This window comes from Lutra lutra, chromosome 13, assembly GCF_902655055.1.
Source record: "Lutra lutra chromosome 13, mLutLut1.2, whole genome shotgun sequence".
NCBI lineage: Eukaryota > Metazoa > Chordata > Mammalia > Carnivora > Mustelidae > Lutra > Lutra lutra.
Window position 1 is genome coordinate 40,465,751 of NC_062290.1, and position 22,478 is coordinate 40,488,228.

General features: G+C 40.0%; 2 long non-coding RNA genes across 2 annotated transcripts in view; one reads left to right on the plus strand and one right to left on the minus strand.

Moving 5' to 3' along the window:
• The window catches only part of LOC125083777 (uncharacterized), a 41,198-nt gene extending 20,931 nt beyond the window's left edge, over positions 1 to 20,267 (plus strand). The window contains exons 3-4 of the long non-coding RNA XR_007122366.1: positions 4,255 to 4,260; positions 20,096 to 20,267. This is a non-coding gene — a long non-coding RNA (uncharacterized LOC125083777). The remainder of the gene's footprint in view (positions 1 to 4,254; positions 4,261 to 20,095) is intronic.
• LOC125083778 (uncharacterized) lies at positions 2,473 to 4,528 on the minus strand. The gene is made up of 3 exons (XR_007122367.1): positions 4,164 to 4,528; positions 3,310 to 3,406; positions 2,473 to 2,919 (listed from the first exon to the last, which is right to left on the minus strand). It is a non-coding gene; the product is annotated as an uncharacterized LOC125083778 (long non-coding RNA).
• Positions 20,268 to 22,478: the final 2,211 nt, after the last annotated feature.

Sequence of the window (22,478 nt, forward strand, 5' to 3'; positions counted from 1 at the left end):
TAAGCCAAAGCATCACTATCTAGAGGTCATATGATTATTTTCATAGAAAATCCAAGTCTACTAACAAACTATTAGACCTAATAAGAAATTCTTCATAGTTCCTGGATATAGGATTAATATAAAAGATAAATAACATTTAATAGAACATTAATCATTTAAAATATATCATTTCTTTTCTTTAAAGATTTTACTTATTTATTTGATAGAATGAGAGAGAGATCACAAGTAGGCAGAGAGGCAGGCAGAGAGAGAGAGGGGGAAGCAGGCTCTCTGCCGAGCAAAGAGCCTGATGCAGGGCTCAATCCCAAGACCCTGAGATCATGACCTGAGCCAAGGGGAGAGGCCCAACCCACTGAGCTACCCAGGTGCCCCTAAAATATATCATTTCTAATGTAGCTAAATATTCCACTCAGAAGAGTAATGAGTAAAATATGTACAAGTCCTTCTGTATGGAAAATTTAAAATGTTGTGGGAGGACCTAAAACAAAATTAAATAATATATACACGGTTTTTATGAATAGAAAGACATCATGTTAAAGATAAATTCAGTTTCCTTATTCTGACAGTGTTTTCATAGGTCACTGATATTGACATTGAAATTCATATGGAAAACTAAAGGGCCAGAGGGATTGGAGACGACTTCAAAGATTGAGAAGGTGCAATTTTCTCCAATAAATTTAGAGTTTTACCTTTAGAGTGTAAACTACTTTTCACCTAGTGTCACCTACATTGAGATTCTGTCAGTATGCATTCTCCTCCATGGATCCTTCTCAGCCGGCAAGTTTCCTTCCATATTACTCCATTGCACTCTGCACTTATCTCTATCACAGTGTTTGTCACAGTGTTTATCAGAACCACACTGAGGTCTGTGTTCACTCCTTTATCTCCTTCACTGCACTATGAGCTCACCTTTGTACAATCTGATTCCCCCATGGTGCCCGGTTCATAGGAGATAGTTAATAGATATCAACCCCTTGCGGTCTTGCACTGTCATTCTTATTCCATGGTCAGATGAGCTAATTGTTACCACTAAATTCTCACCTAGTCCACAAGCTTTGGCAGAGGACTTGAAGGTTTGGTTATCGTCCATACTCAACTTCCTGGGACTCCATTTTTTTTTTTTAAGATTTTATTTATTTATTTGACAGAGATCACAAGTAGGCAGAGAGGCAGGCAGAGAGAGAGAGAGAGGGAAGCAGGCTCCCTGCTGAGCAGGGAACCTGATGTGGGGCTCGATCCCAGGACCCTGGGATCATGACCTGAGCCGAAAGCAGAGGCTTTAACCCACTGAGCCACCCAGGCGCCCACCTGGGACTCCATTTTAAAGTAGTTTCTGAAAGTAGCTCTGTGTGACTACCTTCATGTTTTCTCTCACGTTGAGTACAGACATGTAAAAGCATGCATTACAGAATTTCTCACCTGAAAAGGACCTTAGGTTATATTCTTTCCCTGCTCCTTTTATAGATGAGGAAACAGGGACCCAGGGTGCTCATACAGATATTCCATTTAAAAATGCTTTCAATTATATTTTATTTTTGCACAATATTTCTACTTTCTGACATGCCCGAAATTAAATGAATTGAAATCTTGAAGGATGATTTGTGATTCTGACAATGAAGAAGCCAGGAAATTGATCATACAGAAAAGTATGTAGAAGCTAAAGGGATAATCGAGTACAGTCTGTGATTTTTAGATATTTATGGCATGTTCTTTTTATCCATTATCCTATTTTAGAACACACATTTATCCTGTTAAAAGTAACTAGGAATTGGAGGAACATCCTTAGGGGAGTGTTCAAGAGAAGTTCAGTTTATAATCGTGGAACTGAAATAAAAATGTTCTGTATTTGTGCGCAAGCCAGCCCAAGGTGGTTGTTTACATTTAGCAAAGAGTTACCTAACCTTCCGACTTGGACTTCGGCTCCCTCTTGCATTAAAAAATAATTCTGAATACCATTATTTATTTCCTTTTGGTGTCTTACCAGATGAAAAGAGAATTTGAATTCTATGTCTCTTGGCTAGCAGAAAACTCTGGTGTTGCTTTGCGATTTATACATCCTGTTTGTATTCTCCCACATTCCGAGCAGGTTTTTCCGTTTGCTTATACGGTATCCCCTTCCACACCTACAAACCCTCCTTGTTTTCCTTTTTTTTTTAAATGTAATTATAGCTTACCTATTTATCAATCAATACCACAGCCAATATATTTCTTTTTTTTTTTTTTTTACTGATATTCTTTGAAGGAAGCCTTTTTAACGATAACATAATCAACTATTAACTTGAACAGAGAAAGGAAGAGTTCTTTAAAATTTCTTCAGACCTGTTATTTATTTATTTATTTATTTATTTATTTGGTGGGGGTGGAGGTGGGGGGGAGAGAGAGAGAGAGGGAAGGGGTGGAAGGGGGGGGAGAAAAAGAATCTCAAGCAGGTTCCATGTTCAGGGCAGATGGGGGGGAGTGTTAGATCTCACAACCCTGAGACCATGACAGGAGCTGAAATCAAGAGTTAGGCCCTTAACTGAGCCATCCAGGCACCCCCAGACTTATTTTTAAGTGGAAGCTTTACAGGCAAAAGATAGGCTTGGCGTCTTTATCTCCGGGAAAGCCACTTCAGTGACAAGAGATAGTTTAAATGTTTTAACAAACACAACCTCACTGAAAATAACAAGGCTTTGTTATTAGAAGTTAAGGTATAGATCTTTAAAGTGTATGGTCAAAGGAGCTCGCAGAGTAAAAATGTATTACTGGTATTATCATATGTGATCAAAATCAGTGCGGACAAATTGTGTGTTGATGTGAAGAGTAGCCAGGATTTGGGGTGTGCAATGATATGAGAAAAGCTGATGGTCTTTCCCAACAAACAGGAGTGGAGGCCACAGGCAGAGATCATCACTGGAGAAGTGTCCAGCCATGTTTGTCCTAGGGAAAGAGCCACTCTTCTTCTTACTGCTTTAGAGAGGAATGTGGGAGTTTGGAGATTTATTTAGCTTTTAAGAAAGAATCGGCATTACATCGAGAAAGATGATTTAATGAGCCTATCTGCCATACAAATTATAATAATTAACCGAGGGTGACATGAAATTAAAAACCCAAGAACTAGAAAAGGTAGGCACACTTTCATGTATAAAAGACTGTGGTTCCATTACTCCAGTTTTTCTAAAAGTCTGCACAGGGTAGATGATAAATACGACTGCATGAATAATTAATTTTAATCTATTTTCCTTGTTTCTCCTCAACAGGCAAAATTCTTCCTGTAGCTTACCAACATCATCCCAAACACATAAAAGAGCATTTTTTAAAAAGCCAAACCTTGTTGTTCCAAATTGAATACACGCTTGACTTTTCCTATTCTCATCTTCATTTTGGTATCGCTTGTGTAAAGTCAGAGCCAGAAGTGGAAAAAGAACTGTAAAAACAACACACTCTTGCTAAATATTCATCTGTAAAGGGATTAGAAGCAAAACCTAAACCAAAGAGGGGGCACCCTCGACAAGGCGCGTGGTGTAGTCCTGATATATTTTGGGCAGGTTGTGAGTGCTTTGGGTAGGAGACGGCAAGAGAAGGGCTATTTCTCTTCTCTCACCCTTTCATAGAATTTCAACAGCAGATTCATATTTTTGGATGGTGTTCAAAACGTACAGAATCAAAAGACTGATAACCTAAGGCCCATCATCTAGAATTTTACTTCATAAGCCCTGCCTGAATTGATTTTGAAACGTACTTTTGCTGACCCATCCCTGTTTTTGCTCATCAGTTCAGTTTATAGCAAATGGGTGAATTATGTATTATTATTTATTTTATTTATTTGTCAGAGAAAGAGAGAAGAGAGAGAGCACAAGCATGGGGAGCAGTAGGCAGAGGGAGAAGCAGGCTCCCCACTGAGCAGGGAGCCCAGTGCGGGACTCGATCTCAGGACCCTGGGATTATGACCTGAGCCGAAGGCAAACACTTAACTGACTGAGCCACCCGGGCACCCCATGAACCACATATTATGATTAGTAGTACATTTTACATTCTTACAAGATTAATAAGAGGTTAATCTTATTTATATTTTAGACTTCTTAATGCTTACATGTTTTAAATCATACTCCAAATACTCCACAAAATATATCTAATTTTAGATCTTTTTCATGTTCTGAATACAAGGACATATTATTTCCTACCAGCTTGTCCCCAAAGGCGGGACACTGCTCCGCTGTCCTGTGCATAGAAACGACATCCAGGAGGCAGAGGACGCAGAACTGCCCTAGGCAGATGACAGTTGTCTTCTTTTGTTTATTGGTTTATTTATTTATTCATTTTTTTTTAACCACACTCCTCTCCGCTTTCTTCCAGCTCTCTCAGAACTTTTTCTAATTTTCTTACATGCTGTGTAGCACCCACCAGCCTGAAGAAGTCACTGCAATTGTTTTATAAACCTTCCCTTGCCCGGTTCAAATTGGCTTTTAAAAGGGGTTTTGACCCTTTAAAGGAAGAGAGAGAGAGAAAAAAAGGAAAGTTGACCTAATTCAAATCATAAAGAGCAGAGTCTGGTTTTGATTGTTGAAGAAATTATTTCAGCATAAATGGAGCACTGATGATGGGCTGAGGCATGAGCCAGACTTGTGGCATTTTTTGCTTTCCTTGTTTTTCTGTTCTAGCCACAGAAGTCACACGGTCTTAAAGAGAAGGTTCTCTGGACGTCTGTGATATGAGGACTTTGAGTCCCTTGGTCTAGAGGACAGAGGAACAGATAAGTTTCTATTTAGAGTAATTAGAGTAAGTAGTTAATTAAAGGCTTCTTGGACCCTAAGTACAGAGAACAGGCTGAAATGGCTCTGCTGTCTTGGGCTTGAAGCGCTACCCTGTGAACATCAGACACTCCTCACGCGAGGAAGGTGATCCTGCGGGGGTCTCTCTAGGTGTGAGAAGTGAAACTATCTTGGGGAGTAGATTAAGCAAGAGTAAATAGTAATGCTTCATTTATCGTGAGTGTATGTTGTGTGTAGCTAGCTATTTGAATTTCTTCCAATCTTGCTCTAAATTGTATTTTTCATGAGCAATATTAAGCAAGTTGGTAATTCAACAGTAGTTTTTATCTCTACATTGACAGTTACACCCCAGATGAGTAAGGCTAATCTCCTTCACTTTAAATTCTTCGAGACCCTTGACATTTGATTTGCCTTTTACAGACACTGGGTAGGCTTTGCTGGAAACTAGCCATTGGGCTAGTTAGCATTTAGGGTGGCTGATGTTCTATCCAAGGCATCGTGACATTGGAAGAGCCATGGAATTGCTCCAATTTAAAGTCTTGGTGGGAATGTGTGATTTGACTATGATTCTGCATGCAAATACTCTGTGCAACGGGAAAAAGTCAAACCACAAGGAGCAGGTCCTTCTTTTCTTTGTTTGATGTCCCTTTTGTAATTGTTTGCCCATTCTTTTGCACTCATTTTTTTTTAAAGATTTATTTATTTGAGAAAGAGAGAGAGAGCACTCACACATGTGTATGTATGGGGCAGCGGAGAGGAAGAAGCAGGGTCCCCACTGAGTAGGGAGACCTATTTGAGGCTCGACCTCAGGACCCTGAGATCATGACCTGAGCCCAAGGCAGATGTTTAACAGACTGAGCCACCCAGACACCCCATCTTTTGCATTCACTTCTGCAGACCTTGTGGATGCCTCAGGTCTCTTCTACCCATCTGTCCTTTGCTCTAGTGTTAGGTGATGTCTGGACCAGAGCTAGTTCTCAGACATGGGATGGCCAGAGAGCAAGGAAAAGGAGAAGGTGGGCAAAACCTACTTTTTCTCTACCTACCACTGCATTTGACTCAACTTTAGTATTCCCAGTGAGCAGGGCATGCCCGTTTTTTCATGGACTATAAGTCTCCTGGTTGAAATGATTTTGAGGGGTAGAGGGAGAAACACAGCTCACAGCACCATGTCTGAGACATGACATGTGGGGAGAAGGCATAGCTCCTGCACCCTAAGGTAACTGACCTCCCATTCTCCTGGAAAACAGGAGAAATAGTGAATCAACCCCAGTCCCAGCTGACATACAGGACCGATGGGAAATCCATCCCAGAGCAGATATCTGTAATTTTGCTGTGAAGCAGTCTTGCCCCATTTAGTGCAGGAGGTATACGCCTCTACCAGACACAGTAACCAGAGATAGTTCTAATGGTAGCACGCCTAACATTTATTTTCTTTATTGAATGAACATCAAGTGGGTGAGGCAACATTTAAAAGGCCAGGCCAAAAGCTGACAGTGCTATGAGCAGCAATATGGCAGAAGGCATTATTACTGCTTGGTACCAAAGACATCAAGTGAGTGGCATCAACCACCGTGACTAGAGCGGTTGCCAAGGCAAGAGTGCAGCAACGGTGCCATTATTGTGATGAGGAGAGACTGGTTGTTAACCAGGTTAATGAATACAGCAACGAAAGTTTGTGATTACCTCCAGGCCCATCCCAACCTGAATTTCTGCCCTTCTCAACCTTCCACCAACTTAGACTAGAGAACAGAAGATGCTAAAAGAACTAGGGTTCTAGCATTTATTCTAGTGGGGGTTTATCTGACTCTTCTTTTGCCTTTCTGTTGTTTCCTTACCCACACTCCTGCTCACTACCTACGACTTCATTAACATACCAGTTACCTAATTTCCTTAGAAGGAAGCATTCGAATCAAAAATTCATGCTGGGGCAACCGGGTGTCTCAGTCGGTTAAGTGGCCGACTTCAGCTCAGGTCTTGATCTCTGCTCACGTCTTGATCTCAGGGTCTTGAATTCAAGTCTCACATTGGGCTCCACACCAGGCATGGAGCCTACTTAAAAAAAAAAGAAAGGAAGAAAATTTTTGCTGACTCTCTCAAGCCATGTTTTTTTCAGTTGTTAAGTGACCATTATAAATGATCGTAATAGCAATACTAACTTCACAGAAATGTTGCAGAAATTAAATATAATCACAGCAGATGCTAGCTAACAAAATTCATTATATCTTTTGTGTGTTATCAAACTCATGTTATTTCATGTGTGTCTTTTCTCATTACTGTTTGCTAGTGGAAAAACCAAGAATGGAAGTGTGCTGAGGGGTGGCAGAATGGAGCAATAATTTATTGATTATCTACTCTGTGCTAGGTGCTGCTGGAGGTAAAGAGGTACAGCAGGAAATAAGACCTAGTCTCCAATTGATTTTGGGTCCTCATTTAAAGAAGTTTACCACTAAAAATAAAACTTTTCACAGAATGCTTACAAACCAATAATCAGGGAAAGTCCAATAGAATGGAAGATATTTGGCACAAACAGGAAACGACTTACGTAAAACCAAATGAGAATCCTTATTTACCAAGGAATAAAATAAATTTACATTTTGGAAATGTAAAGTACAGTGACTCCAAGTATTATGTTAAGCATTACAAAAAGAAACATATGCAAAAAGAACTGGTAGAAACTGCGGCCAAACAGTCCTCCTTTCCGATCAGGTATGAAGCAAGTATTAAAAAATGTACTGATAGCTGGAGAACAGTTTTGATTTGACTGCAGATACTAAGTAAGGTGTGGAAGCACAGATGATACTTCTGCAGGATAAATGCTTTCGAATACTCTTTATTTGTACATAGTGATATAAACAAGAGTGTGGACTTGGAAGCCAAGACGTACCTGAGTCTGTGTCCTTTAAGACTTTGAGGAAATTTACTTAATGTCTCTGACTCAGTTGTACAATCTAAAAAAATGGGGTCATAATAATAGGAAAAAATCATTGTGAGTATTAAATACATATAGCCTTGTATGGTGAAAAGTACCTAGTATAGTCAATAAATACTAGCTTCCCTTCTGCCTCTCCCTTTCTTTCTCTATCTGCTCCCATTTTCAATCACCCCACTTCTGTAATACCCCAGAGGAGACGGAACAGCTGCTTCCTTACTAAAGAGGAACTAAAACAAAATCCCACCAGGATTGGATCAAAATAACACTTTCTCTCACATACGATGAAATTCATGCTTTAAGACAATTGTTGCAATCCATTCATTGAGATATAATCCATTTGCACATGGGCTCACCTGCTTGAGCTCAAGAAAAAACAAAAAATTCTTCTTTGTATCTAGTGGGCTAATCTGTGAATATATAAAAGTGAGCGTTCTAAAAGCACCCTGCTCTATTTCCTTAAAATGAGTTTCACCATGTAAAATGAAATCGTCTTAAAGTTTAGTAAAAAGAGCATGCTTTTATAAACTGTTCAAGGGGCTCTTAGTTCTAAAAATTATTATGGCGTTGACTATAGTTTCTCTTAATTGACGAGTATAGAGGCTGAAACGGAGTATTTGCTATTGGGATCTAGTTACTTCTTTAAGAGTACAGATATAATTATAAGGAAAAGCCGTAAAAAAAAAAAAAAGGAAAAGTGGTCAAGATGTGGGTACGTGCATGGGTGCATGTGTATGTGTGTGTATGTCTTCAAAAAAATTCTTCGGATTTTAATTCAGATGGAATGGAGGGGGTGGATAGGTATGCTGGATTGAAAAGCGACTGTGTTCAGCACCTACTGCAAAAGAGTAATGTCTTCATTTCCTGACACATATTTGAGAATCGTGTCCCCACATATGAAAAGGAGAACTAGAACTGTTTATATGAACTTCAAAAACAAAATGCATGTGTGCAAGTGAGTGTGCGTGCGGTATGTGAGGTGCGTGTGTGCATGTGGAGAGAAAGAGAGAGAAATAGAGTCTCCTGTTCCAGGTGTGGGCCTTTCATTTTTTCCTTTCTCCATATTTCTTGGATAATCCCATCCATCTCTGTATTCGGACTATTAGGCTAACAAATTCCTAGCTGTAACACAAACTGAATTCCATCATCTCTATTTGCTAGCCACATTTTTACCTCCAACTCCACATGCCTAAAGTAAGCTCCTGTGTTTTCCTCCAAAGAAACTTCCTGACATTACAAAATCAGAGACTTTGCGCTGGAAGGAAAGTTCGGTTTACAAAGCCCAACCTCCCACAAACCGCACTGTAATGTTGCCCAAGCAACTTTACACTTAGTCCTCTGTTTACATTTGCAAGGCAGAGGACCTCATTATTTCACCAGGTAACTCATTACATTAAAAAAAAAAAAAGACAAGACAAGACATTACCTCACAAGAAAACCCTTTTCGTATGTATGCCTACTAGTAGTTAGGAGACAACCACACAGACGGCTGCTTGGCCTCAACTCTCAGCTCTGCTCCTGACTTACTAGATGTGATCTCAGACTTGTCACTGAGCTTCCTTGGGCTTTGACTGGTCAGCTTCTTTGTAAAATTAGGCTAATAACAGTGTCCATCTGAGAGGGCTTTTGTGAGGAAGCAATAACCTGATAGACACTAAATCTTAGCATATTGGCTGGCCCAGAGTAAGTGCTAAGTGACTATTAGTATTGTATTATTATGATTCTTACTAGAAATACATCACTCGTAAAGGCATAAAGAATTGTGGGACCCATGTGCCCATCATCTAGCATAAGAAACAAAGCATAGCTAATATAATCCCAAGACTTGGATTATATTAGCTATCTTTTTCTAATACTCCTTTTTTCTGCTGACCTTTCTCCCAGATTTGGTGTTCACCATTCCTACGCATCGCTTAGGAATTGTGTTAAATAAATGCATATCCATAAACTGAAGTGCAACGTATTGGGTTACATGTTTCTTAACTGCTCATAAACGGTATCATATGTGTATACTTTTGCAACTTGCTCGTACTGCTCAGCAATATATTTGTGGGGTTTAGCACTGTGGATAAAGCCAGATCTAGATCACTCATTATCACAGTTGTATTTTATTTGATTGTATACATATATCACACTTTACTTACTCAGTTCTCTGTTGTAAGGCACTTAGGTTGATTTCAATTTTTTTTTTCCTATATAAACAATGCTGCTAGTCTATTAGATCATTGGGTAGCAAAGAACCTGTCTTATACTTTTCTAAAATTTGTCTCCATACAATGTCCACACACTGTTTCTATCTCTCCCTTGCAAAACCATACAGGATTCTCACATGTCTTGTATATTCAGGTCTTCCAACTGTGATTTAAAAATGAGCTCATGTTCAATTATATAAAAACTCTCACGTATTGACCTCATTTTACTTCTTACCTTTTGAAATTATATAAGTCATACATGCTTGTCATAAAAATTATCCCAACAATATGAAAGGGCATGAATCTAAAAAGTAGAAATCTCTACCCTCCACCTCTTGTGAATGATTACTGCCCATTAGAGTGTGGCAAACATTTTCCCAATCATTTCTAGGCCTGCCCCCATATATTCAAACATACATGTGTTCTCATGGTCTACCATCTCAGTCTGTCTCTCTTTTTTTTTTTTTTTTAGATTTTATTTATTTATTTGACAGACAGAAATCACAAGTAGGCAGAAAGGCAGGCAGAGAGAGGTGGGGAGACAGGCCCCCCGCCAAGCTGAGAGCCAATGCGGGGCTCAATCCCAGGACCCTGAGATCCTGACCTGAGCTGAAGGCAGAGGCTTTAACCCACTGAGCCACCCAGGCGCCCCTCAGTCTGTCTCCTTTTATAAAGACCTCAGTCATACTGGATGAGGTTTCACACTGCTAATCTCATTTTAATGTAATTTAATTATCTCTTTAAAGACCCAACTACAGTCCTATCCTGAGGTGATGAGGGTTAAGACTTCAACATAGGGATTTTAGAGGCAATTGTTGAGTTTTAATAATGTATATAGGCTTTTTAAAAAAGATTTATTTATTCATTTTAGAGAGAGCACAGAGCAAAGGGGCTGAGGCAGACAGAGAGAAAGAATCTAGAGCAGACTCTCACTGCTGAGCACAGACAGGGCTTGATCTCATGACCCTGAGATCATGACCTGAGCCAAAACCAAAAATAGGACACTTAACGGACCGAGCCACCCAGGCACCCCTGTATACAAGCTTTAAATGAGCATTTACACTTTAATTAGTTCTTTATAAATGTTGTATTCTACATGGAAATTATTCAAGAGTCCCAGTTATACACTGGGCTGTGGCACAGGCTGACTCAAGTTAGTAGTAGTTTGAAATTCTTAGAGCTTGCTTTTGCAAAGTTCATTCCTCCAGCCCCTGTGGTACAATATTTCCCTGCATTTTCAGAGCAGATGCGAAATAAAGAATGAAGGTCCAATGATTGTGAACATGATATTATAAATCTTAAGTAACTTTCATAATTAGTGGTTAGGAAAATTCTTAAACCAAAGGATAAGAACATGTATTTAAAATTATTTGACTTAATGTATCTGAGAGCTGCTAGAATAGAAACCAAAGATATAAACAGTATTGTAATATCTGGAATCTGATGTGTTACCTCATGTTCCTTTATGTGAAAGAGATTTTTTGAAATTAAAATTTAAGAAAATGTGTTCTTGGATTAACTATGCATAAAAATAGATGGACAAATTGGCCTACTCTGTATATTGAACATGAAGATATAAAGATGAATTTTGACAAAGCCAACGATGAATTAGCACTATTTAAAGTTTAAGGGGTGTGCCTGGGTGGCTCGGTTGGTTAAACCACTGCCTTTGGCTCAGGTCATGATCCCAGTGTCCTGGGATCAAGCCCTATATCGGGCTCCCTGCTCCTTAGGGAGCCTGTTTCTAACTTCTCCCTCTGCCTGCCAATTTTCCAGTCTCTTGTGATCTCTTGTGGTCTCTCTCTCTCTGTGCCAAATAAATAAATAAAATCTTAAAAAAAATAAAGTTTAAGGAAAAAGCTGTAATATTATTATTCATTCCTACAATAGACCCATATATAACTATAAGCTTTTATAACTTTTTCTAAAATGTTTGTTAATGTTATGAAAAAGATTAAAATTATTACTTTTTATTTTGTACTAAAATATTTATTTTCTTTGTCTTTGTCTTCCTGTAGGTATATTCTGACCAGTATTTTAATTCATTTCATAATTATTGCATAAAATAATTTTGTCATATGTAGGATGATATTTAAAACAGGACCCAGGAAAGTAAATAAATAAAAATAATAAAAGAGGATCAATTCTTCATGTCAGATATATTAGTTTTACCACTGCATCTAGTTTACCTTGTCCATTTTTCTTCTTTTATTCATTATTTTTAGAGGATGAGGAGGGTGCAGAGGGAGAGAGAGAATCCCAAGCAGGCTCCACACCTAGCGTGGAACCTGACACAGAGCTCAATCTCATGAACCTGAGATCATGACCTGAGCTGGAATCAAGAGTCGGACACTTAACCAACTGAACCACCCAGGTGCCCCCTCTTGCCCACTTTTCTAAATACATTTGTTGGCCATGTCATTTATCAAGCCCATTTTCTCCACAGAATGATTAGAATCAGAATCTCATCTTTGTGCTTAACACTATAAAGAATTATGACAGTTTCATCAAACAAAAATATTTTTATAAAGAGTGCCATGGTGTTAGAAAAGTCCAATAAAAAATCGTCATGCTTATTATGCTCAGTAACCAAACATTATGCTTATTACATGCCAAGCACTAGTCTAGGAGGAAAAATCCAAAGAGAGGTAAATACATGTTGTCGTTATTACTATTGCTATTATTATTATTATTATTATTATTCTCCACCTTCTAATCTAGTGAGGGATAAAATATGAGCAGATGAGAGAATAGGGTGCATTGGAGAGACCATCTGTTACAGCAACCAAGGATATGGGTAGAGACAGGTTTTATCATTTCTAGCCAAGTGGGAAATCACTTACCTTCTCTATAATATGGGGATGATATTTTCTTATGTGTATAGTGTAGCTGGAGCATATAGTAGGCATCCAATGACTGGTAGTTAAGCATGAACAAGTCATAACAAAATAAACATGGAGGGGCGCCTGGGTGGCTCAGTGGGTTAAAGTCTCTGCTTTCGGCTCAGGTCATGATCCCAGGGTCCTGGGATGGAGCCCCGCATCGGGCTCTCTGCTCTGCAGGGAGCCTGCTTCGCCCTCTCTCTCTCTCTCTCTCTCTGCCTGCCTCTCTGCCTACTTGTGATCTCTGTCAAATAAATTAAAACAACAACAACAACAACATGGAGAAGATAATTAAAAGTTTGGTGCAACAATAAATAATATGGCCCTGACGAAATTCCTAAAAGAAGGTACATATGGTAGAAGAGTTCCAGAAGGGAAAGAACATTTTCCATTGAGAGATCTCGACAGGTTTAGGCCCAATGCTAGATTCAGAGCATGCACTGGGGAGGTGGATAGGCATGAGGGCCTGGAGGCACCAAAAAAGCTCTGATTTAGCAAATTGCCCTGCAGGAATGGTCTTAACTTCCTAGTCACACCTCCTAGCTAAAACAGCATCTTTTCAATGTTAAATGACAAAATCTGGACAGAAATGCTCAAATACTGCATACTTCCTTTATTTAAAATACACAAAAGTCAAACCTCATCCATGGTATTACAGACTGGGTAGAGTGCGTCCTTGTGAAAGAGAACCAGGGCTCGGAATGTTCGGTTTTTTGAGGAGAGTGTTGGTGACATGGATTTCTTCTGTTTCTTAAAATTCATTAAGCTACATTTTTATTCGGGCACTTTTCTGTATACAGAATACTCTTCAACACAAAGTTCAAAATACGTAAACTTTCACTTTACATTTTGAAAACCATAAGGAAAATGGGGAAAAATTAAGAGAAACAAATCACCTATGATCCCGAAATTCCAAATAACTACTGTTAACATTTTGTAATAGCTGCCTCACTCATAATTGCAATCATCCTAGTTATGCTATTTTACAGCTCTTTTTTGTCGTTCTTACTAAGCAAACATAAGCAAGGAGTTTCCCATGTCAAGAGAATTTTTTTTTTTTTTGGGAAACCCAATATATGGATATACCATAATTTTCTTAGTAAATCTCCTATAGTTTGAAAATTAGCATATTTCTATTTTTAAATATTTAAATATTGCCACAACGAACTCTTCCATCCATAAATATATTACATCTCTCAACATCTGAGATAAATTTCTGTAAGTGAAAAAGGTTTTGCTACACATTTTTCAATTTCCCTTCAAAATTTGAGCTCATCCCACTCACATCCTCAGTAATATTGAGAATATATATTTTTTAATCTGTACATTTTGTAGTTGAGCACGCTTTTTCTTTCAAATGTTGCTTTTCTTAGTCCTGAGCTTGAAACTTGTTTTATGTTATTAGCTTTCTCTGCTTCTTTTCTTGGAATGCCGCTTCTTACCCTTGGCCAATTTTCTGTTTTTTGTTTTTTCTTCCTATTAGAGAATTTCACTTCTCTCAGACTTCTCGAAACTTTGCAGTCTCATGTTGTCCCAACTTAATAGTTCATTCAGATTCGACTTGCTTTATGAACTAAGTTCCTTTTCACCCACTGACTCTTTGGCATATGACCCCGTTTATGTTTCTGATTTAAGTTGTTAAACTTATTTCTGGGTTTTAAAAGCTGATAATAAGCAAACCTGCCATGGACAAGACAGTAGCTCTTGGTGGTAGAAGCAACGGAGATTGAATATAAACTTCCCGAGTGTAAGGTCATGGAACAAACCTAATTTTCGCTACCATTTCCCCACAATCACAATACTTGTCCGTCTTAAATGATAATTAAAATCGGTGACCCCAGTGTCGTAGCATCATAGTTTTAATAGATTGAGCTCTGTCTAGTTCGGGTAGAGCATCTGGCTTATAGAGGAACTTGCTATTTCTATTTTTTCTAAAAGCCTGTAAAAACAAACCAACATACTTTATATTTCTCCCTTTGCAGTAATGTCCATTAGGGGGTGAAAAAAAAAAACACAAACTACAGCGTATTTTCAACCAAGCACAGATTGCCTGCTGTTTCCTCTTGTCAGGGTTTGCTATCCCTCTATCACAGTTGTGAGAAGGCTGCGTGTGATCTGTATTTTTGTCCTATCTCCCTGAAAGATGACTTTCGCATTCTGCAGTGTGGGAGGACAGTCACTGACGAAGTCCATGCTGAGAACGGCTCAGCCGTGTGGGGCAGTGGAGGGGGCCGGTGTCTTTCTGTTTTAGTCTCCATTTTTACCGTGCCCTGTGGCAAGCCTTAGTTCTTTTCCTCTGTTGGTTCTGAACCCTTACCTTTTTCCTTTTTTCTTTCAGATGCCTCTATTGTTTTTCTCAGCAGTGACTTGGGGTGAGCTTGGGGAGCAATGTTGCAGGATCATAGAGCTTTTGAGGGAACGTGAATTGCGGGTGGCATAGAGTCCCGTCTGTTTTCTCATCGGAAAGCAGCATTTCAGAGAGTTGAACTGGCACCGAGGCTCAGCAAAGACATGCCGAGTTGAGGAATATTCCCGGTTCCCAGGCCCTGGTTCTGCAGAAGTGGGACTTTCTGAAGAGGGGGCACTTGGAGAGGGAGGGGAGGAGAGGGGCACTTGCAGAAGCAGATGCTCCTGGCTTCAGAAGGAAAGCTGCTCTAATCAGAGTTCAGCAGTCTTGCAGACAATCCACAGCTTTGGAGAGAGACAAACAAAACACAGTCTCTTAGTCCGGCGCATAAATGTAAGAGGCTGGTCTTAAGTGTGTGTGTGTGCAGGATTCTAGTGGACTAAAAATGTTAGGCAGAGTTAAAGTGAGGCATTGTTTAGGTTTTAATGAAGGCAACCAATTTTTAACAACAGAAGTTCTGTTGCTGAAAACCCCCCTCCCCGCCCCCCTCCTCCCCTTCCCTAACACTCGGTTCCTCTGCCCCTGCACCTGCTTTCATTTTTGGCTTCTTGGCACTGATGTTCACAGAGACATCAGCTGGCAGTGGCAAACCGCTAAAAGCTCCCCTGCAACGCAGCTCGGCAAATGCCAGCCATTTATCCACTGGTGCGTGCCGGCTGAATGTAAGGTCTCCCTTTCTCCCTCTGACCCCAATCTCCTCAGCCCCCCAGTTTTGCTTCCAAATGACAGTACATGTTCCAAGCCAAGCAGTGGTCTGGCCCTTTGAGTCTCCATTAAGTGTGGCCGCATCTTTCTGCTGCATCTATTTGCTGCGATTATCATATTTTGATCCAAAGGGCGTTGCAGAAAATTTAGACGACAATACTATTTCTTCTATTCAATAAAGAGCTGCGGGCCCACAGGCTCATTCCTTTCTCCTCAGCAGATGGTGGGATCGTTTCTTGAGGTCTCTTTGACTCGAAACAGCCTTTTTGTTTTTGTTGCTTACTGAGAGCCAGTTGCCCCAAATTCATGGAATAAAGACATCCACTTTTCAGTTCCAGCTAAGCCCCAATAGATAAATACTGACTTAGAGCTGGGCTGACGGACAAGCTAGAAAGGCAAAGGGGCTGCTGGAAGTTAAGTATTCAGCACAAGGCTTTGCAGTTTCAAAAACGATGGCTTTAAGTTCCCCATTCAGCACAGCGATTCAGGCTGTATACTGAGAAAGTGTGAGAAATCTGTGAGAAATTCGACATATATTTATTTTTCTTGGAAATTAGAGAATATCTTCACAGTGTACACTCTGAAGGGCTTTTGTTTTGTTTTGTTGTGTTTTTAATGATCTAAACCATCTGGGGAGTTGATAAAGAATGTGATTTTCACAAGCTGAGCTAGCAAAGCCTATTGCTAAATCCCAAACCTTTATCCAGCCTACAGATAAAACCAGGGTGGGAGAGCTTCCCTTCCAGCTCCAAAATACTAGGATCCCACGTATGCCAAATGCTTCAGTCTCTGGGTGGTAAGAAAAATAGAGAACTGACTAAGGGAGCCTGGCCCAAACATTCAGAAATGTATGGTAGTGTTTTTTTGTTTTTTGTTTTGTTTTTTGTTTTGTTTTTTTTTGTTTCCCCTGAAGACTGGTGGAGGTCATAGATTTCCAGAAAATCTGTCTGAAAACTGAGCCAGCGTCATATTTTATCTAATGCCTCCTTTTTTTTTTTTTTTTTTTTTTTTGGCTTTAGGGATGAGAACTAGCACTTGCAAGAATGTTTTAACCACCTACCTTTCAAACTTAGAGTCTGTCTAAAACCTGTCTTACCAGACAGAGCCCGGAGAAGGCGTTACAGGGGCTGTTGACTCGGTGGTCACCTGACAACAATTGTGATCTTATATCAGAAGGGGTGTGTACATGCGGTTTGTGACATCTGACCAGTTAGGAGTGTCAAGGCTTACTACATGAGCATTTAATTCAGCAATGTGGTCAAGACAGAGAAATCAGAGGGGCATCTGGTGGCTCCGTTGGTTAAGCATCGGACTCTTGATTTCGGCTCAGGTCATGATCTCAGAGTCATGACATTGAACCCCGTGTTGTGTTCCCCGCTCAGTGGAGAGTTGGCTTCCTCCTTCTCCTTCTCCCTTTTCCCCTCCCCCTGCCTTCTTTTTCTCTCTCAAATAAATGAATAAATAAATCTTTAAAAAAAAGTAAGATAGAGAAGTCAGAAAATGTCCTTCTCAGGTAAGGACCATACACTGAAGATACAGTCATGCCATGGCCTTCAACTTAACTTTCTCCCCCCTGAGTCCAACTTCCCGTTTTCTGGTTATGTGCCACAGGGGTACACGAGATCAGACTGGAAAGTTATCTCTTTGTGTTCAAGTACATGCATGCTCTAAGTTCTTATCTGCTCATAGTGTGTGCAAATGTCTCTCATCAGAGTCCGATAGTATTTCCAAGCCTTGGTTATCGGTCACTATCCTCTATGAAACCTACATATTAACCAATCAGTCGATCAATGTTTCATGTCTATCACATGCTACTAGCCCATACTTTACTCAAAAACAACAGGTTATGTCAGAAGTATCTTTTACTACTTCTGTTTAAGATGGTTTTAGAATTAAGAATCTGGTTAAATGTTCCGGTGTAACAAACTTCTGCTGAATGAAGCTCCCACCCGGGAGATGAAGGAATAGTTACGTGGAACAAATCAGACAGGTGGGGCTTCAGGCCCCGCTGCCAGCCATTCATAGGAAATCATCAGGTAATAAAGCTTGATGAATGTGGACAATTTTTAACAGTAATACCTACTTTCGCAGTTATCTTCTTTCACACAGCCGGAAGGCTACATCATCTCTTCAGCCCCTCCCTCGCCCTGACTAAGATGTGCTTCCAAATTAGAAGCAGCCATAAAGTAGGGGGAGAGGGAGTTGAACAGAGGACAGCAAATCAGAGCCCCCACACCTAAGAGCGCCTTCCAACACTCCCTCCAAGTCCTCGAGGTCCTCGGAAACTCAGCTTCCCTCTCTGCAAAATGGGATTGACCTTCTATCCACCCTTGGCAACTCACAGGCTTGCTGTAAGACACAAATGAAATAATCTTCATAGACTTCAGATCAGTACACAAACGTTCATTATTGCAACCATCATTTGTGTTAGAATGCTTCGTGAACCACACAAGGCTACAGGGCTGTGAGTTAGAATAATTACCATTTGCATTACAGTAGTTATGTCAGTGCCTCCCCAAACCTGGGCTTCCTCCGTTCTTCCCTACTTCAGAGAATGCTCCATCCAAAGAGTTGCATGAGCTCTGATACCTCCCAATCCATTCCCCATTTTCATTGTATCCCAAATCCCATTGACTGTCACTTCTTCAAGTCAAAGGAATTTAGAGGGGCACCTGGGTGGCTCTTCGGGTTAAGGCCTCTGCCTTTAGCTCAGGTCATGATCCCAGGGTCCTGGGATCGAGCCCCACATCGGGCTCTCTGCTCAGCAGGGAGCCTGCTTCCTTCTCTCTCTGCCTGCCTCTCTGCCTACTTGTGATCTCTCTCTGCAAATAAATAAATAAAATCTTAAAAAAAAAAAAAAGGAATTTAGAGCAGCGTATTGTATTCTGTCCTGACTTTTCAATGGTTTCTAGCTTCATTTTGTTGAATGCCTGAGTAAAAGTAATGTACACATACTGTTTTATAGGTATATACTTTTACTCCATTTTATTTTGAAAGAGGGATTTGAGGAAGGTTATATGATACATAAGTAAAACAAATTGCATATGTTAGAAGCAGACAGGAAATGCAAAGGTAAAAAATGCTAGGTACCTACATTGGACCCAAGGGTAAGACTAATACAAGAACATTTGCCATTGAATCCTTACCATGGCTGGGTCCAAATATAACTTGAAAGACACAAAATATAGTGTTCATGGAATGAAGGCAAAAGTATTGTCTAAAAAATCACATATATTCTGGATATACTTATAGAAAGAAATTTCTGGAAAAAAATCTTTTAAAAAGGATACTATGAAATGTAGTGAATAATGCTACTGATGATTGCTTTACGAAGATAGGGAACGATTTCACATGGCTGTCACTTTAAGGGCTGTGCTTACTTGGTGTTGGAGATACTAAAATAGGTAAGACAGGCCTTGTTCTCAAAGAATCACTGCGACAGATAAATCTACTCTATACAGGTCAGTGCCATTCACTAAGATAGATTTAAGTAGAGAAGGAGGATGCATAGTGCATTCGAACACAGTAAAGGAAGTAATCAGTTCTACTCAGTAGACCACGGAAGCCTTCTTGGAAGTGATAGCATCTGATCTCCTGTGTTTTTTCAACAATACTTATCAGTTGCCAACTATGTGATATGTGAAGTGGCAGGAGCCAGGATTACAATGCCGAGGAGAACAATGCCTTTGTCCTTACAAGTGAATAAGGCTTTGAACAGTATTTCAGTGAGAAACATTCTCACCTGCTCCTGAGCCATTGCGCATACCCCCACCCCAACCTCAGCTGTGGTGAGCCTTTAATAACTCAGATCCCTCGCTTGCCCCTGCTTTCTGAAAAGGAACATGAAACAATATCAGGAACTTCATGAGAAGCTCTAGCCACTGTGCAAAACTGCCAGAAACCTTGGGAAAGGAAGTAGATAAGAAATAGGCTTCTAGGAATCCTTGGGGAAGCCTCAACTCTGGACAGACAGAGCTGAAACCCAATGGGGATAAAACAAGGACCTCAGTGTTTGGCATCTAGGAAGGCCAGTAAATATTACTGAACTCTAATTGAAATAACATGCTGGGAACTAGACTTGAAAGTCGTCATCTTCTTTTTCTTCTCCATCCCCTCCTTCCGGTCCTCCTCCACTTCCCCTCCCCCTCCCTCCTCCCCCTCCCCGTCTCCCTCCTTCTCCTTCTCCTTCTTCTTGTCTTTTTTTGTTTTTGTTTTTTGTTTTACAGGAAAGGAAAGAATACGCAGACTGGTTCTCTTATTTATGAAAAACTGAGATGAGCCAAGTTAATTCAATGTCAGCAGAAGATACCCTGATTTTTCTAGTAATCAAACTCGTGAAGTAGTTTTCATTGGGAGCAACATGGGAGGCCAAAAGAGCCAACATTAGTAGGAAGGAATCTTTTGTTTCTGCCCAAATAAATAATGCTCTGATATAATTTCTTTAATGATACCATGCATAATTATTTACTAGATGTAAGAGCAATACTCCTCAGTCAGTATTCCTCAGAGGGTAATAGCCCATGCTATTTGTAAGAAATTGCTTGGGACTGAGGAGGAAGCTCAGAAATATTCCACAGAGACTCCATTAGCATGATGCCTAAAGAATTAGGGAGACAAGATCCATTCCTGAGACAATGAAACAACATATTAAGATATGCCAGAGCCTATGGTAAGTGTTAAATACACAGTATAGACAATAACTCATGGACAAAATGAAAGGTAGCCATGAACAGAGCAGGAGTAATCAGCGAAGATCTTACAAAAATTGGGACCTGAAGAATGGGGAGAGTCTAGATGGATCAGGCGGGAACACTCTTGGTCAGAAGAAGAAAGCTTACAAAGCCGTGGAAAAGTGATTTTTAAAAACTAACATGTTTTCAAATCAGGGAACCAGAAAATTAACTGTTAACACAATTGCCAGAAGACATATCTTGCTACACACACACACACTCACTGGAAAAAATGTTCTTGGGAAGTGTGACACATTTGAGAAAGTAAATCGAAAAGAAAAATATTCATCCTTATAAAGTAACATCAACTTGTACACATTTCTTCAATGTCACAAATATTACAGATTAACTGGAGTGGGGAAGGGAGAAGAAAATAACATTTCCCAAAATGTCAGAGCTGGTGAGTTATTTCTAGGTAGATACAGTGTAAAACAGTGATTCTCCGGAAGCTGAACCTGAACAAACCATATTACCTTCTGAACTCCAAAACTGATTAGTGGTGCTATACAGCAGACCAAATCAAAATTTTGGTTACAAATAAAATCTAGTTGTATGTCAGTTCTAGCTTAATAAAACTGAAAAAAAAAAACAACCCCATAAAATGTTAGCACCTGTCTCCAGATGTTTGCTTTAAACATAAACTAGAGTATGAGTATGTTCTCTGAAATAAATTGGCATTTCCATTTATTCTAAGCCCAGATGAAAATTCCACCACAATTTTTAAAGCATAAAATGTTATAAAGGTGTATATATGTAATCTTCAGAGAAGTTAAGTAACTTGTTCAAGGTCCCGGTCAAGTCTGTGGTTTCAGAGTCCTGAGGTTTAAGTGATAAGCGCTTCCCACCTAAAGTTGTGTGGTGCTCCAGATCCCTGGAGAACTTGAGTATAATAGATACCAGAACCAACCCTGACCCACTAAATCAGGATCATCAGCATTGAGCTCAGGCATGTAGAGGTTTAAAAAAAAAAAAGGCAAAAAACTATTTGGTGATTTTGATGGAAATCCCTGGTTAAGATGCTGCCTACAAAAACTTTTTATTATATAGAAATAATTATAATAATAATTATTATACACTAGGACCCAAGTTGGTCACTCAAGTGTAGCAAGAGGAGATGGAAAAATATTAATCTTTGTATTTTTCTTACTTACCCTCCCTTCCCAACCTTCCTTGAATTAGTCAGAACTATTTACATTGCCTGAAGGAGAACTTGGATTATAACAGTAGGAACATAGAGGAAAAGACACCGGTCATATTCACTTTTTGGTTTCTCAGCGAGGCTCTAGAGAATCCCAAGGAAAGGTCTAGAGGGGAGCAGAACATTGATTGGGAAGGACTGGAAAGAGGACAGGGATTGCTGTCCTTCTTGGCCTATTTACACAATTTGCAGGTAAGGGGTGGGGAAGGGGAGAGGGAGAGAGACATATATTGGAACACCTCCTGCTAACGTGCACCCGAGTGGTCTAGAACACTGAGAAAAATGGTGGTAAGTGCATTCAGCATGTGGAGTTAGAGGAAGTTAGCTCTGCCTGGTGACATTGGAGAAGAGACTTGAAGAAGTTAGCCTTGGAGTGGAGTGTTAATGATGGATACAATTCTCGGTAGATGGGTGGTGTGGGAACAGGCAGCCGCAAGAGGAGATTACTATCTATCTAGTACTTAATTCAAGTCTTTACCACACTGAAAGATGTGAGACACGTGTAACATTGTTATAGTGACTGCTGGTGATCTCGGCCCACATTAACTTAGCAACCTCAGAACTTGGCAATGATTGACGGGCCATGTTCACCAGGAATGTCCCTACCCAGGATGCCTTCAGTGGCTCCCCGTTTTCCTCTGACACTCGCCTCTTCACTCCCCTTGACCACTCTCCCCGGTT